Source organism: Alligator mississippiensis, chromosome 15 (genome assembly GCF_030867095.1).
Source record: "Alligator mississippiensis isolate rAllMis1 chromosome 15, rAllMis1, whole genome shotgun sequence".
In the NCBI taxonomy this organism is placed as follows: Eukaryota; Metazoa; Chordata; order Crocodylia; family Alligatoridae; genus Alligator; species Alligator mississippiensis.
Window position 1 is genome coordinate 33,998,373 of NC_081838.1, and position 16,069 is coordinate 34,014,441.

Consider the following 16,069-nt stretch of genomic DNA (forward strand, 5'->3'; position numbering starts at 1 on the left):
ATTACAGAAACAGAGGCACCTCGGCTGAGGATTTGCTCATTGAATTAGGAACATCATGTTGTTTTCCCATCAGATGAACATTTCAAACTGCATTCATTTGGGGCACAACGCTGTAACCACTGGGCTTTTGGAATAAATATCCAGACCTTATTTCTGGTGTGACACAACATCAAATTTGACTCTAATATCTTAACTGATTGAAAACACAATTTTAGACCACTCATTATTCACCTAATAATATTTTCCCCAACTCTTGTTTTAAGCATGTGTTTGAGGAGGATTATAAACACTAGAAAAAAAGGGAGAAAGTTATAAGCTACAGCTATAATCATTGTTTTGCCTCCTGAATTTGATTAATCTACAGTTGGTTAATTATTAGAAACTTTATTCATGTATTACTCCACCAATGCAACTTTAGCATCTTATACAAATTTTAACATCTTATACAAACCCAGAAAAGGGTTGGAGAGCACACAATATTAACTCCCAAACAGCGTCTCCCCTTTCATGGTACGTGAAAATCAGGCATGGGTGTGGAAGAGAAGGGTTGTCTAAGTAGCACATCCCTGTTTCTGTCATTTCTAATCCCCTTAACACTGCTGCTACATCCTCAGGCTCTCCTGATAATATACATATATACACACATACATATACATACATATATATATCAAATCAATTTGGACATGAAAGGGAGAACTGCTGATGATGAAGGTCCCAAGGGATTATCACATTTGAGCTGGTGCTGAAGTTACAAAGTAATGGTCAACAATAATTAAAGCAGGACCGAACAAGATCTGATATTCCATCAGGCACCCAGGACAGAATTGAGGACAAAAGAAGGGAAGAAGGATGATCTAGTGGTTAGGACCTAGACATGAGTGGAACTGAGTTCAGCTCCCAGGTCAGGTCTGCCACAGATTTCGTGTAGAATTTGCAAAAAAAACACTGATTTCCTTCCGGGATCAAGTTTCTTGTCTCTAAAATAAAATTAACACACCGTTTCCTTAATTCATTTTGCATTTAGATCACAGGCTGTTTAGGGCAAATGCAGGCTTTTACTACATGTATGTACAGTAACTAACATAATGGGACTTTTTCAGGAATTAATTAAAGTAAAAGTAAATAAAAGAAAGTTTTGGGTTGTTTTTTTTTTTTCAGAAGGCAAAGTAGTATTTTTACATAGAATGTGGCTCCAGTCCTGTTAAATTTTTTTGCAGTATATCTGTAGTTACATACCAAGGTTTTTTTGTTCTTTACAAGATTAAAAAAAACCCAAAACTATTAAGTCCCCCTGCCCCAAACTGCTTATACTTCAAGGCCCCAGGGTGGAAAAAGATCATTGCACTTAATTTTAAGTATGCACACACTGGTACTGCATTCAGCGGTATATTTACTCCTAACCTATCTAAACTAAATGAGACTACAAACATGATTGAAGTAGTAAAATGGAGCACCTGTCTCAATTCTCTCAGAACGCAAGCTGAGAGTAGACCCAGCCAAAAACAGTAACCGAAAACACGCACATGAAATCATTTTCACAAGTGTGCACTTTAGAAAAAAAGTGTTTTTTTCCCTTAGTGCAAAACCTCCAGCAGATCAGTAGTTGCTCAAACCTATAGCCCCTTGACCATCACTGAATTATGTTGGCAATTTTTGTGCAATATTGTAGAAACATTTTTTTTTTTAACGTTTTAATTAAAAATTCCATACTTGGGAAATTTTACCTGCTCTTCTGACATGGTAGCCTCAGTGCTCAGTGTATTCATATTTTTCCACTCCCACAAGAACACACTAATTTTTCACTGAAGAGTTGCCTGCAATACTAAGAGCACTGAACGCATGACAATTGGTAATTATCTGGACTTTGCAAAAGTATCTAAGGAAAAAAAATGAATAAAACATTGGGCACATTTGGGGTCTCACTGTCTTCCCATCCTAGATCTGGCCTTTAAAGGGGATTTCCTATGTTAACACGCCCAATTCCAAATCCACATAACTGGACTGACACTTAGGAACTTGAGATGAATTTTGCAAGCTCTCAAACTTGGAAAGGAATTTAAAAGTTCATTAAAATGTGGGGAGAAAGCTTACAGGCTTGGATCTGAGAGGTATATACCTTTCCATTGGAATTCCATAGGATTTGAGCAACTAAATCCTTTGGGGTCCTTGTGCACAGGAGAGGGAAGGAAAGGGTGCAGAGCAGGCATTACAAGGATATTCTTCCAAAGTTAAATGCAGTTATATCATGCTTATACAGCAGTCTCTCCAAGGAGCCTTAATGTACTACAGCTGCCCACCAGTGAGATGACTTCTGCAGTTCATGTGATAGAGGCTTTCACTCCGTTAATCCAGGTCTTGGATCCAGACACTTTATCAACAGCTTCAGAGAGTGTTATACATGGCAGAGGTACTGCCAGCATAGAGAGAAGGTTGAAACCTTTATGTACTTAAAAGGTTTCTGAGGTATTCTTAAAAACCCCTCCTGCAAACTTTTATGGACCTCCCAGGCACCAACAGTATTTTTCTTTCTATTCCCTTTTGAAAGATAAACCCCAATGCTATGAAAGTAATGCAAAAATCACATTTGGGAATCAACAAGCATTTGCATTCAAAGAGAGAAGACCTCTTTTCATTGAGAAAATCAATATATGTCAGAACAAGCCTAAAATATGCATTTAAATTAAGATTATTGCAGTACCAGATCTCATCAGGTTGATAACATCACCGTAGCTAAGATTAAAAAGTAACAGAGTAACTCAGATCATTCCCTGCCTTCTACCAGGAAATACCTATTTAAAGTCATAATAAGCACAAACCGTGTTAAGCCTTTTGACTGGGAAGGAAAATAACCATTTCTTTTGAAACTCTGTAGTCTCTAAGAGCATTTTTAGACGTGTGCGCCACGCAGCACTGATTATGTTATTTCACTCCCTTGACCACCTTTTCTTAGTCCTTGTGTTGTTGAGGGGCAACTTGAATGCATTTCAGTTTAAAGTTATTGGTGTATGAATTAACAAGTGATACTGCCCTATTGTTGCTGGTCCACTGGCATGATAAAAGACTGTGGGTGCTGATAGACTTGGAAAAAAAAAAACCCAAGTGCTTTACCAGAAAAGGAATCATGTCAGTTTGACCTGGCTCCCTAATTTCTTCATAGCTCGCTCATGTGCTTCAGTGGGGCTTTTTGGCGCTTTTATCTGATGGCTGATTGAATCAACTATTAGAGAAAAGTGCCAAGAAGCCATGCTGAAGCATGCGAGCTATACAGAGGCTGGGCAAGGTGGGTTAAACTGACACGATTTCTCTTCTGGGGTGTGGGTGCACTCAGGGTGTGGGTGTGCTGAACTGAAAGTGAAGTGCTGTTTTTTTGTTTTTTTGTCCCATGTCTATAAGCACCCCGAGTGTGCAGGCAACCAAAGAATTTCCCTTAGCTGAAGGGGCACAACCCCTCTTCCCTCTTAGGGGCACCAAGAGATGAAATTTTCATCTGAAAGTCCAACACTGTATTTGACTTACCAAGTAAAGAAGACTCTAGCTACAGAATATGCATTGGTTACAATGACAGACACCTAGAAGAATAATGTCACAATCCAGTTTGGTTGTATTCTTCATCGTCTGACGACGAGAAGGCTGACTTCTCTGGCAAAGCACTTGGAGAGCCATGTATCACAAGTAATATTAGTATACCAGTCCTATTTCTTAAAAGCTGAGACTGCCAAGATCCTGACCAAGTCCTAACACACGAGAAATATGCTAACTATGAACCCAACTGCTATTTTTACATTTACGTCCACTTATGTAAATGTAAAAATAATAATACATGTTATGTACATTTACGTACACACAGTGATGCATTACTCCTAAAGCCAACTACTGTAACGTGTTTGCTTTAGGAATTGCTGAATGGGGAAAGACACGGTACCTGTCACTTCCACCTCTCCCACCCTCCCCTCCAAAAAAAACTTTTCAGAAGATTTGTTAACACTGTTAAACACCCTGTTTTCCACCAACATGGCATACTTGTATTAAATAAATAATAAAAAAACTAAGTAAGTTTTTTGCTTACCAAAGACGAGCAGAAAACATCCTAAACTGAATGCTTTGACTAAAAAAAATGACAAGAACTTTGAATTCTCAAAACCTATCTTAATGAAAAAGCATATAACCATTTCATTTTCCCCCATCCACAAAGCAGGACTAATGATATATAACATCTTTTTGTAAAATATTTTGAGATTTATTATTAGTATTAGAGGTGTAGCAAGACATTCATCCATTACTAGATTGGCACCAATATAAAGAAAATTGATCGTATCAGAAATTGGCCTGATGTGTTTGATAATTTGGCTGATAAATGGTTCTGCATATGCGTAGCTGCAGCATAACGCATAGGCAGCGAGGACCACCATCCGGCAGCTTGGAGAGCTGTGTGCAACTTGTGAGTCTGGTGTGGTGGAAGGGGGGGGGGGTGCAGATCAAGGGAGGAGTGGCGTTGGGGCAAGCACTGCCCAACCAGGGCAGGTCAGGCACGGGATGGAGCCATGGCTCATCGAGGAGGGGCAGGAGGGAGGGGGGCTCCCACGGCTGCATGCCACTGGTCCAGGAGCCACTGGTCTCACACTTACCCACTGATCTGGCAGCTCCTGCCACTTGTCCGGGACAGCATGGAGGGGGCACATGTGGATCTGCGCAGGGCAGGGTGGGCCAGGAAGAGTCCCAAGCAGTCCCATCCCAATCCACCCCACCCTGCGCAGATCCTAGGGCACGTGCCCCACCCCCCCATGCCCTCCCAGATGAGCAGCGGGAAAAGTGGCGGGAGCCACTGGATAAGCAGGTGAGTGCCGGACCAAAGGTTCCTGAAAAAGAAGTGCACTGTGGCAGAAGCCATCCCCTCCTGCCCGCACCCCTCAGATGAGCTGTGGGTCCATCCCACACCCAGCCCACCCTGGCTGGGCAGCACTTGCCCCAGCCCCTGCCCTAGTCCCACTCTTCCCTCACTGAGGGGACCTTGATCTGCCACCCGCATGCCCCTTCCCTCCCCCCTCTCCTACCACAATGCCAGACAAGCTGTCGGCCTTGTATCGGAAATCAGATCGGTATCAGCCAATATGCCTCCTTAAAAATCAGCTATCGGTATCAGCCCCCCAAATCTCTATCATTGCACCCTTAATTAGCATGCATTTTCTCAATTACGGCAGCAGCTAGGACTCCCAGTCATGGACCAAAATCCCAACCACTGTTCCAGCTATGCAATGTAGACAAAAAGGTTGTCTTTATGGAAGAAACCCCCTAACACAGTAAAATCACTTTTATCCGGGGTGAGTTGGGAATGGGGGGTGGCGGGTATCTAAAAATTGTAGATATCTGAGAGTTATACAGCGCCATACTCGCAGTGCAAATTTTAAAAGAAATAGCGTACAATACATTACAGTATAACATACTGTATAAAGAAGAAAATCATATACAGGTACTCACCAATCAAGTAGCAGTAAAGCAGCACTAGAGTGAAGAGAAATCCTGAGGCAGTGATGCAACATATAACTAAACCTATTTACACTTGACATTTATAACAAACTATTAACACTACTGTACATAATTTACTGCCTCTTTGGAGATTCAAGAGGCACTCGGGGATCTTGCAGTGCCTCAGGGTCATCAACATCAATTGTAGATGTAGAAGGTGCTGGGGCTTTATGACAAGCACTGGAGCTTTTTTAAAGAAATCCCTGATATCAGATTCCCTACTTGCTGTCTGCATTTTTTGCATGAAATCAGAATGAATAATGTCCAACTGCCTAACCTCCTGTGCAGAATAATGGCTCTGCCTTTCAGCAAATGTAACGAAGTTGTCCATTAGAAAGCAGCGCTAGCCCAAGAGATTTTCTCCTCTTCATCAAAATTGTCTTCTTCAGAGTCTTTTTCAGTGACCTTAGACTTTTCAGGATTCACAACCCTCTCTATTATTTCTGCATCACTAAAAAGATGTCCAACTTCCTTGTCAACTTCAACCCACTCGTTGATCTCACTTTCTTTAAGTTGGTTGACTGGGTTTGTAAAAGAAGCATCCTTCACCACTTCAAGAACTTGAGCTATTGTATTTTTTCTTTGTCTTGCATTAAAACCTTCCAAGTCTTCTTCAGCAGAAGACCCTTCTGCAAAGAAACGACTAAGCCACAATTTTCTCCAAGCAGTCCTTAATGTTTTATTTTTTTACAGAATTCCAGGCACGAACCACATTAAAATTGCATCTTTTATGTTATAAAAAGAGTGAAAGTCCTGGATAGTACCTTCATAAATGATTAACTCTGTCAGAAAACCTCTTCTGCAATAACACTTCATATGCTGGATAATGCCCTGGTCCACTGGTTGAAACAGCAAGGTAACACTGGCAGGCAGGAAGATGACACTATATTACCTGATACTAACTTACATTCAGGAGGGTGAGCTTAACAATTGTCTAATAACAGAATAGCTTTACTATCTTGAGGTTTTGCTATTTTTCTAAACTGTTCTTTCATTGAGGGTACAAAAACATGAAGAAACCAGTCATAAAAAAAATCCTTTGTCCATCCATGCATTACTTGGGCTTTGTAAACAACAGGGAAATGTGTAATACCCTTAAAAGCTCTAGGACAACTACATTTTTCAACTACCAAGACCTTCACTTTGTATGTGCCTCCTGCATTAGCTCACATAAGCGCAGTTATTCGGTCTTTACTCTGCTTGAAACCAGCAGCACTAGATTCACCTGCACCAGCAAAGGTAGAATTCGGCAAACATAAGCCAGTTTCATCTGTGTTGTAGATTTGGTCAAGGGATAGATCATACTCTGCAACTCATTTGTTAAAAAATCCACAATATCTTTCAGCAACTTCACGGTCAGACGATTTTCTTTCACCAGACACATCTAGCCTTCTAATGCCATGACTAAGTTTAAAAACACATAAGCCATCCAGCCAAAAAAGTGCAGGGTTCAATCAAATCCATTTGCTTCTAGAAATCTTTTGCCTTTTCAACGAGCATTGGGCCAGAGACAGGGGCACCCTCCGATCATTTTAATGAAAGCCATTCATATAAAATACTATCAAGTTACTCTAATTTAGGCTTATGTAGAGTACGGCCTTTATTCAACAGCTTTACTTGTCTCAGAGCTAGAGATGAATTGGATCAATTGTCCCTTTTGAGCCTCGATATCATATATCGTTGATGATCTAACATTGAACTCTTTCATCAGAACATTATGGAAGAGCCCCATGCAGCCCTGGCCCTGATCCGCCCCACCCAGATCCGGGGGCACATGCCCCGTCCCCCATTTCCTCTGGGGGCATCTCCCCATCCCCAGGAAAGCAGTGTGGCACAGCAGGGGCAAACTGCCACAGCATAGTGCCATGTGCATCCTGCTGATTTCAGTGGCAGAGCAGGAGGCAAAGTGGCATGGCACGGTGCAGCAGGGGGCAAAGCAGTGCGGCACTGTGCATGTCCCGTTGCTTTCAACAGCACAGGAAGAGGCAGTGTAGCGCAGTGTGGAATGGCAGGAGCAAAGCGGCGTGGCATAGCACCGTGTGCGTCCTGCCACTTTCAGCAGCACAGCAGGGGGCAAAGTGGTGTGGTGCATTGCTGTGTGTGTCCTGCCACTTCCAGCAGCATGGCAGGGGCATGGCACTAAAATTCCAGTTAATAAGGTATTCTGGTTTGTGAAGTACCAGAAAACAGAGATTTTACTGTATTACGATAGATATTTTATTATCACAAGCCTTTGGTGTACACAGTTGCTATTTATCTCTTCAATGCTGCCCCTTAAGTCACTTTCAGATACATTGCTAGGTTTACAAAGTTTTCTTTCAATAGAAAAACAGGAATTGCTGCGCTACATCACACCTATGGACCACGTTCTAATAAACTGGGACTTTACAATGAGACACACCGAGACACCTGATGAAGTTTCTAAGGAAGTAATTACTTTCAGAAATCACTACCAATCCTTAACACAACAACAGGTGTGGTAAATACACAAACACACACACACATTTGGACACTAAATACATATACATACATATACATACATATACACACATACATACATACACACATGCATATATATATATATATATATATATATATATATATATATATATGGTACATATATACACACATACATACACACATACATATACACACACATACATGCACACATACACATACATACACACACATACACATATACATACAGATATACACACATACACACACATACATGCACACATACACATACATACACACATACGTACATATATACACACATATACATATACACACACATACATACATACACACATACACATACATACATACATATACACACATACACATGCATACCTACACACACATACACATACACACACATACACATATATACACACATACATACATGCACACACATGCACATACATATATACACACGCACACATATACATACATACATACACACATACATAAATATACACATACACATGCATACATACACATACATACACACGCATACACACATGCATACATACACATATACACACATATACACACACCTACATACATATACACATACACACATACACACACGCATACACATGCATATACACACACATACACATGTACATACACACATACACACATATACACACATACACATGCACATACACATACATACACACATATACACACACATACATACACATGCATACATATACACACATATACACACATACACATACATACACACACATACATACACACAAATACACATACATATATACACATACATACACATGCACATAAATACATACATACACACACACACACAAACACACACATTTGGACACCTATATTGCTGGGATCCTTTGACACCAGCTGACTTCCTGCCCCTTCGGCAGGGGGCTGGACTCAATGATCTTCCAAGGTCCCTTCCAACCCTAATGTCTATGAAATCTGTGAAAAGCCTCCACATTAAAATAAAAATTGCTGATCAACTGGCAAAAACCTCAAAGTAGTAGAATATTTCCTTCTAGAATAAATTGTCTCCTGTGCAAACAAATGAACAAGCTATTTATTGCCATTCTGGCAACTTTGCTTTAGATAAGTAGAAGGGATATCCCAAGATAAATTACATGAGGTCAGAGTAATAATGTAATAAGTCTACAAAATGTTCCTATCCACTGACACCTGTCTTAAACGTAAACTATCCAAGATGAGAATTTACTGAAATTACCACCTTAAATTTACCGAAGAGCTAAATTCATTTAGCTTCTGATGGAATGGTCTCTGTGAGGACTTATAAATAAGGGTTTCAGCACCAACACAATTTAACCAGACGAATGTAGATAAAAATGACTAAAAGTCAAAGCATTCCTCAACAGGCACCATCACATTTTCACAACTGGGAGGTGTATTGAACCTCACTCTTCTGGTTGTTCTGCTTCGTTTGGACAAACAGATACCTGCTTGGGTGCTTTTATGAATGCTCTTAACCTATAAGGTTTGCATGACTACTAACCTTCTCCATCATGATGGGACTGAACTGGGACCTCCAGAGCTGAAGGCACAAACCCCTGCAGCTTAAACTAAAGGCTGAAAGTACCATACAGTGGGAGCTATAAAGAAGTCCCATCCTGCATTGCCCAGGCAGGAAAGGGGAAGCTAATTCAATGAACAGCAGATTGTATTTATATAATTTGGTGCTCTGTAGATTAACAATACTTCAGGAACTTCCCATGCAGCCAGTGTACTGTGCGACTAGCAGCTTTACTCTGTTTCAACATACATACTTTTATTTCCACCTACAACTTTGAAGTCCAACTTTGTAGTTGGGTTAAAAGGTGGCAACATCTCAAGTTAATGATAATCTAAAACACTGCCTGGACAACCAATCTTTAGGGAAACTTCTCTGAATATAAAACCCATACAGTATGGAGTGGAGAAATGGCAATGGCAATATATATATTGTCCCCTTTATAGGGATTTCAAATCTTTGTTCAGCATTGGGGGTTTTCCATGCTCAGTTTTTAATTAGAAGTTATTTCTTCTAATTTCTTGTTTCTCAACTTGAGGTCATTTCAGTAAAGTTGGTATTTCAGTCTTGAAGCATTGTGTAGTTTAAATGGAAGGATATGCAAAATTCCTTCTTCTCTCTATCTTCTTTGCACCTGATCACAGACAAGTTCTTCAGCCTCCTCATATGTATGTGTACACACATACATATGAGGAGGCTGTGTGTGTGTATGTATGTGTATGTATGTGTACACACATATACACATACATACACACACACACATGAGGAGCTAGACCCAAGCAGGCATCAGAGCAAAGGCTGATTTGGAACCCAGCTGGGACACCTAGCTAATTAAGATGGGAAGCAGAGACTTGCACACTGTGCTGAGCACTGCACTCATGTACATACAGATGTACACACAGGGCACATCCAGACGAGTGTGGATGTGCGGTATGTACTGCCGCAGACCCAGCTGCAGTGCCACACACTGCATATTGCAGGTGTTTCCCATGCTGCTACTTTGCAGCCCAGGATTTTTTTTTTTAATCCCAGGAGATCCCGGGGTCAAAAAACCCATGCCAAAAAATACAAAAGAAAAATCGGGGTGGCCCATGTGGCAGCAGTGCACACTGCGTAAAACCAGAGCCTGGCCAACCAGAGCCATGCTCCAGCAACTGGCCAGGCTTCCTGCTGCAGGGGCGCTGTGGCTGTAGCTGCCAGTGGCCCCAGGTAAGGCTGCTAGGGCCAGCACCATTGCTGCCCCAGCCTCCCTTAAACCATCTAGGGTAACCTGCTATGCACTAGAGCACGCATGACACAGGCATTCCCTATGGACAAGTAGCAGCAGCACAAGGTGTGTCATTGCTACTTGTCTTCAAGAAAACACACATTCCCACTAGTCTGGACGTGCCCACTGAGTGTTTAGGGTAAGCCCTACAGAGCAGCCTTCCCAGTGGACAAGACAAACCAAGCATGGGAGAGGAAACTGAGATAGAAGGAAATAAAGTGTCCACCTGATGTCACACAACAGCTCATTGGCAGACCACTGAATGGGCCTTAGTCTTCCTTACCAATGCTTGATCCACTTTTATGTCAGAAAACTTAATTTGTAGGTCCGGTCACAGATATCTGACATACTAGGACAAAACTGGGCTCACAAAAAGTGAGAGAGAAGAATGCCACATTTTTGTTGTGGCACCTATGCTGCTCTCCCATCAAGCGCTTGTCCAACTTTCTAGTCCTTAACTATATAAGCCCTCTACCATGGTGTAATACCATCTGTTGAGAAGCCCCCTATTGTAGCTGTCAGGTTGAGGTCCCTTTTAAAATGGAAGGCTTCCTCCTTTCTATTACAAAACTCAATAATGGATAACCTGAAACAGGGCTACACATACTGGGCCCCTCACTACAGGTTTACCAAGTTGATTATTAATTTCAAGAAATAGCAAGGAAAGGTTGCAAGTGTATTTCTGCTTCAAGTTGTATTTATTTGAATGGGAAACCTATATTTAAGCACAGCAAGCAAAAGATTGGCTGCCATAGTCATGGCAGTTGAATATAATGGGTTAGTCATATGAGCTCCTTAATGTCTAAACCAAAAGTAAAATTACTTCCTCCAGTTTCTGCAGCATTTTCTGTTCATTCCAGGAAACCTCAAGCCTACACCATTTCATTCCCCAACTTTATTTTTAGGAGACTTACTTTTGTTTGCAAAGAGATCATTTTCCAATATGGGCTGGGCAGGTACTGTGAGGTTTGACCTAGAAACTACTATGCAAAGCCTAAGCAAAAGTGAATGTTATGTGACGAATGCCCATCTGCAATGATAAGGAGCAGACAGTCTTAGATAGAGGAGGTTTGAAAACAAAAGCAGAATCAGAAGCACTGGGACAAAGAGCTCATTAAAATACTCAAAATCACACCCCTAGGTGGGGAAGAAATATGCTAATGAAACATATATGTATGTTAATGAGATACATAGCTAAAACACAGGTATAGAGACATGCTCAGTAAAGAACTCCTTGCGTCACTCCTTTATAGCCAATTAGCAAACAAGGATGCTTATGAAGATTTAAACCCTTGTATATAAGGGGCTTAGTATTGCATATCTGGTGTGCTTGTTCGGTGACATTATTCCGCTTGCACCTTTTATTGCTAGCAATAAATCTTCTTTATACTTTCACCCCTGGTATCTTTATTGGCCTTTGCATACCGGGCACGATCCCAGACTTGAGCTGGGGCCTAACAGTTTTTGGCGACCCAGATGGGACTGCTGTAGATAAGCTTTGCCCGGACTAGCTGACAACCAGCTAATTTGCTCTTCCTTATCAAATGTCGGGCGCGCCCCGGGATTTCTTTTCCCGGTGAGACTTTTGCTTCAGGAGGAGCTGGATCGCTGAGGCGGCAGTAGCCTAACAGTGCAACGCCACAGAGTGAAAGTATCAGTAACAGGCACCTGGGTGAGAGGGTAGAAAGGGCATAAGGCCTACCGTCAGTACGTTTACCTGGGATTATTTCTGTAAGTATTCTGTCTGGCCCGAGTCCAAGACCAGTGATTTTTCCCCTGTGAGGACAGGGACTAAGAACAGATCCCTGGATCCCAGGTGAATTGGACGGTCAGAACCGGGAAGGCAGCCCTGAGATGGGTACTATTAACAGTAAGGTTAGGAAATGTATTCCCCTCTTTTGTGTATTGGGACATTGGGCAGAGTTTGGTGGGGATCCTATGACTAAGAAGAAAGCTAAATTCTTCTGTGAAACTGCGTGGCCATGCTATCAGCTAGATGAACAAGAATATTGGCCTCGAGAGGGAAGTGTTAATTATAATACTATCTTACAATTGATTTTGTTCTGCCGGCAGAATGGTAAATGGGAGGAATTGATGTATGCGCAAGCGTTTATGTCTCTTTGTAGAGATAAGAGAGTTTTGGAGGAATGTGGATTGGGGGAGGGAGTTGGGATCTGTGAGATGGCTGTGGCTCAACCAACTGCAAATCCTGTCCTGGACTGTCCGGAGCCGGAGGCTCCCCCCCCCCCCGCTGCTTTTACCTTATTCTCTTCCTCTTCCCCCTCCTCCTCCTCCTCTTGATTCATCTGATTCCTCGTTGGTATCTGCTCTTCCTGCTTCTTCCCCCCCTGAGGCAGAAGTTGGGAATACTCCCTGACCCAGGGATCTGGAACAGCACCAACCATGGCCGTCAGGTGCTTGGCAATCTCCAGACTCCCCGACTTCTCCTGATATAAGCCCGGGAGGAGGGTGGAGAGTACAGTTAGAAGCAGACTCTGGGGTTAAAGGGAAAACATCACAGGGAATCTGATCCTGGCCATGGGAAGGGAAATGGGGTATTTCCTCTAAGAGAACAAGTGGTACCCGGGCCTCTCGAAGATGACGGTGAGCCAACCTACCATTGAACCTTTGTGTACGTTCCTTTCAATACCTCAGATTTGTATAATTGGAAGAACAATAACCCCAGCTTGAGAGAAAATCCTGAAAAGGTACAAAACCAGTTTAAAACAATTTTCAAAACCCATAACCCAACCTGGGCAGATGTTCAGTCTCTTTTAGATATCCTGTTGACACCAGAGGAAAGGAGAATGGTAGTGAACAAAGCTCGTGAGTACGTGGAAAAGGAAATTACTGCAGGGAACCTGCAAGGAAATAGAGACGATCATGTCCCCATCCAGAACCCAGATTGGAAACCAGACCAAGATATGACCTCCATCCTTGCCTATAGAGAATATATCCTCTGAGGATTGAGAGATGCTGTGAAAAAACCTCAAAATCTCAGTAAGGTGTATGAGGTTCGACAGGAGACTAATGAGACTCCGAGTGCTTTTTTGGAAAGAATTTATACTACTTTCAGGCAATACACTCGTGAGGATCTGGAGGATGCATCGAATGCTCGCATGGTAAATATGATCTTTATAGGTCAGAGTGCACCAGACATTAGAAAGAAATTGCAGAAGGCAGACGGAGCAACAGGTATGCCTATTTCCCAACTAGTAGACAGTGTTTACCAAGTATTTACTAACCGAAAAAGTGTTCAGGAAAAGAAACAGGACAAGAAAGGGGAGAGAAAGATGAAAATGCAGGCAGCCCTAGTGGCAGCTGCAATCACGGGAAAACCTAGAGATGAGGGATCCTGGAGACAGCCGCAGAGACGGGGTCAATTAGAGAAAGATCAATGTGCCTTTTGCAAATGAAAAAGACATTGGAAGCCGGAATGCCCTTATCGAAAAGTTGGGGAAGGTGAAAAGAAAAAAGAGGAGAGCAGTGGATTGTTCGCTTTTGGAAGGGATTCAGATTGAAGGGGACTGGAGGCCCGGGAGGGAAAGATAACCCAGATCCCAGTGTCCCCTGATGAGCCTCTGGTTAAAATGCAACTAGGGGACAGAGATGAATTGGTAGATTTTCTCGTCGATACAGGTGCTGCCCATTCTGTCTTAACTCAAAAACTGAAACCTTTATGTAAAAAGACTGTGCCGGTGATAGGGGTTACAGGGAAGGCAGTAACATGACCCTTCCTACAGCCAATGACCTGTAATCTTGGGCAGGCCGAAGTCACCCATCAATTCTTGTACATGCCAGACTGCCCCATTCCCCTTTTAGGGAGAGACCTCCTCTGTAAACTGCAAGCTACGTTGTCGTTCCAGGATGGGGAAATGTTTTTAACAGTGCCTCCTGAAAAGGGGTGGCATTTGCAGGCTTGCCTTCTCGGCCTTCTCCGAGAGGAGAGTACACCGGATATTCCTCAACCCCTGCTCGATGCTGTTGTTCCATGGGTATGGGCAGGTCACCAACCCGGGAAGGCTAAAAATGCTGACCCTGTGAAGATTCAACTTTTGCCAGGGGCCCAGCCTCCATGTGTGAAACAATATCCAATCGGATGGAAGCCAGGAAAGGACTGAAGCCGTTAGTTGAACGGTTCCTGGAGTATGGCCTTCTCCGTGAATGTACATCAGCTTTTAACACACCCATCTTGCCTGTGAAGAAGCCTAAGAGTAATGAATATCGTTTCGTCCAAGACTTGAGAGCTGTAAATAAAGTGGTTGTGAGTATATACCCGGCCGTGCCTAATCCGTACACCTTGCTATCTGCTTTGAACCCAGATCATAACTGGTTTACGGTTATTGATTTAAAAGATGCTTTCTTCTGTATACCGGTAGAGAGGGGATCTCAGGAAATATTTGCATTTGAATGGGAAGACCCAGATACTAGCATTAAGACTCAGTTGTGCTGGACTGTTTTACCCCAAGGGTTTAAAAACAGCCCAACCCTATTCGGCACTGCAGTAAGCAAGTATTTACGCAGGCTAAAATTGCCACTGTCCTGTGCTCTTTTGCAATATGTGGATGACTTGCTTTTAACAGCCACCACTGAAGCAAGCTGCCTGGAAGGAACAATTTGCCTCCTTAATTTTCTGGGTCAACAAGGATACCGGGTATCCAGAAATAAAATGCAGCCCATATCTCAGAAGGTAACATACTTGGGATTTGAATTACAGCCTGGTCAGAGAGCCCTGTTGCCTGAAAGAAAAGAAGCTATATGCCGGGTAGCACCCCCAATAACAAAGAAACAACTACAAGGATTTTTAGGTACAGTAGGTTTTTGCAGGATTTGGATTCCAAATTTTGGGGTTATTGCAAAACCTCTGTATGAAGCAACACACGGAGATGAAAAGGTGCTCGAATGGACTGAAGAGTGTGAGCAAGCATTCTGCCAGTTAAAGCAGGCTCTCATTGAAGCACCCACCTTAGGACTACCGGACATGAGTAAGCCTTTTTCCCTTTTTGTGCATGACCGAGGTGAGGTAGCCGTGGGAGTCTTAACACAGAAATTGGGTAGCTGGCAACGACCAGTGGCATATTTTTCAAAAAAATTAGACTTTGTGTCATGTGGATGGCCTGCTTGTCTCCGGGCTGTTGCTGCTACCTGTTTGCTAATACAAGAAGCTGAAAAATTAACCCTAGGCCATGAAATGATTGTATATGTGCCTCATGCAGTACTTACAGTCCTGGAACAGAAAG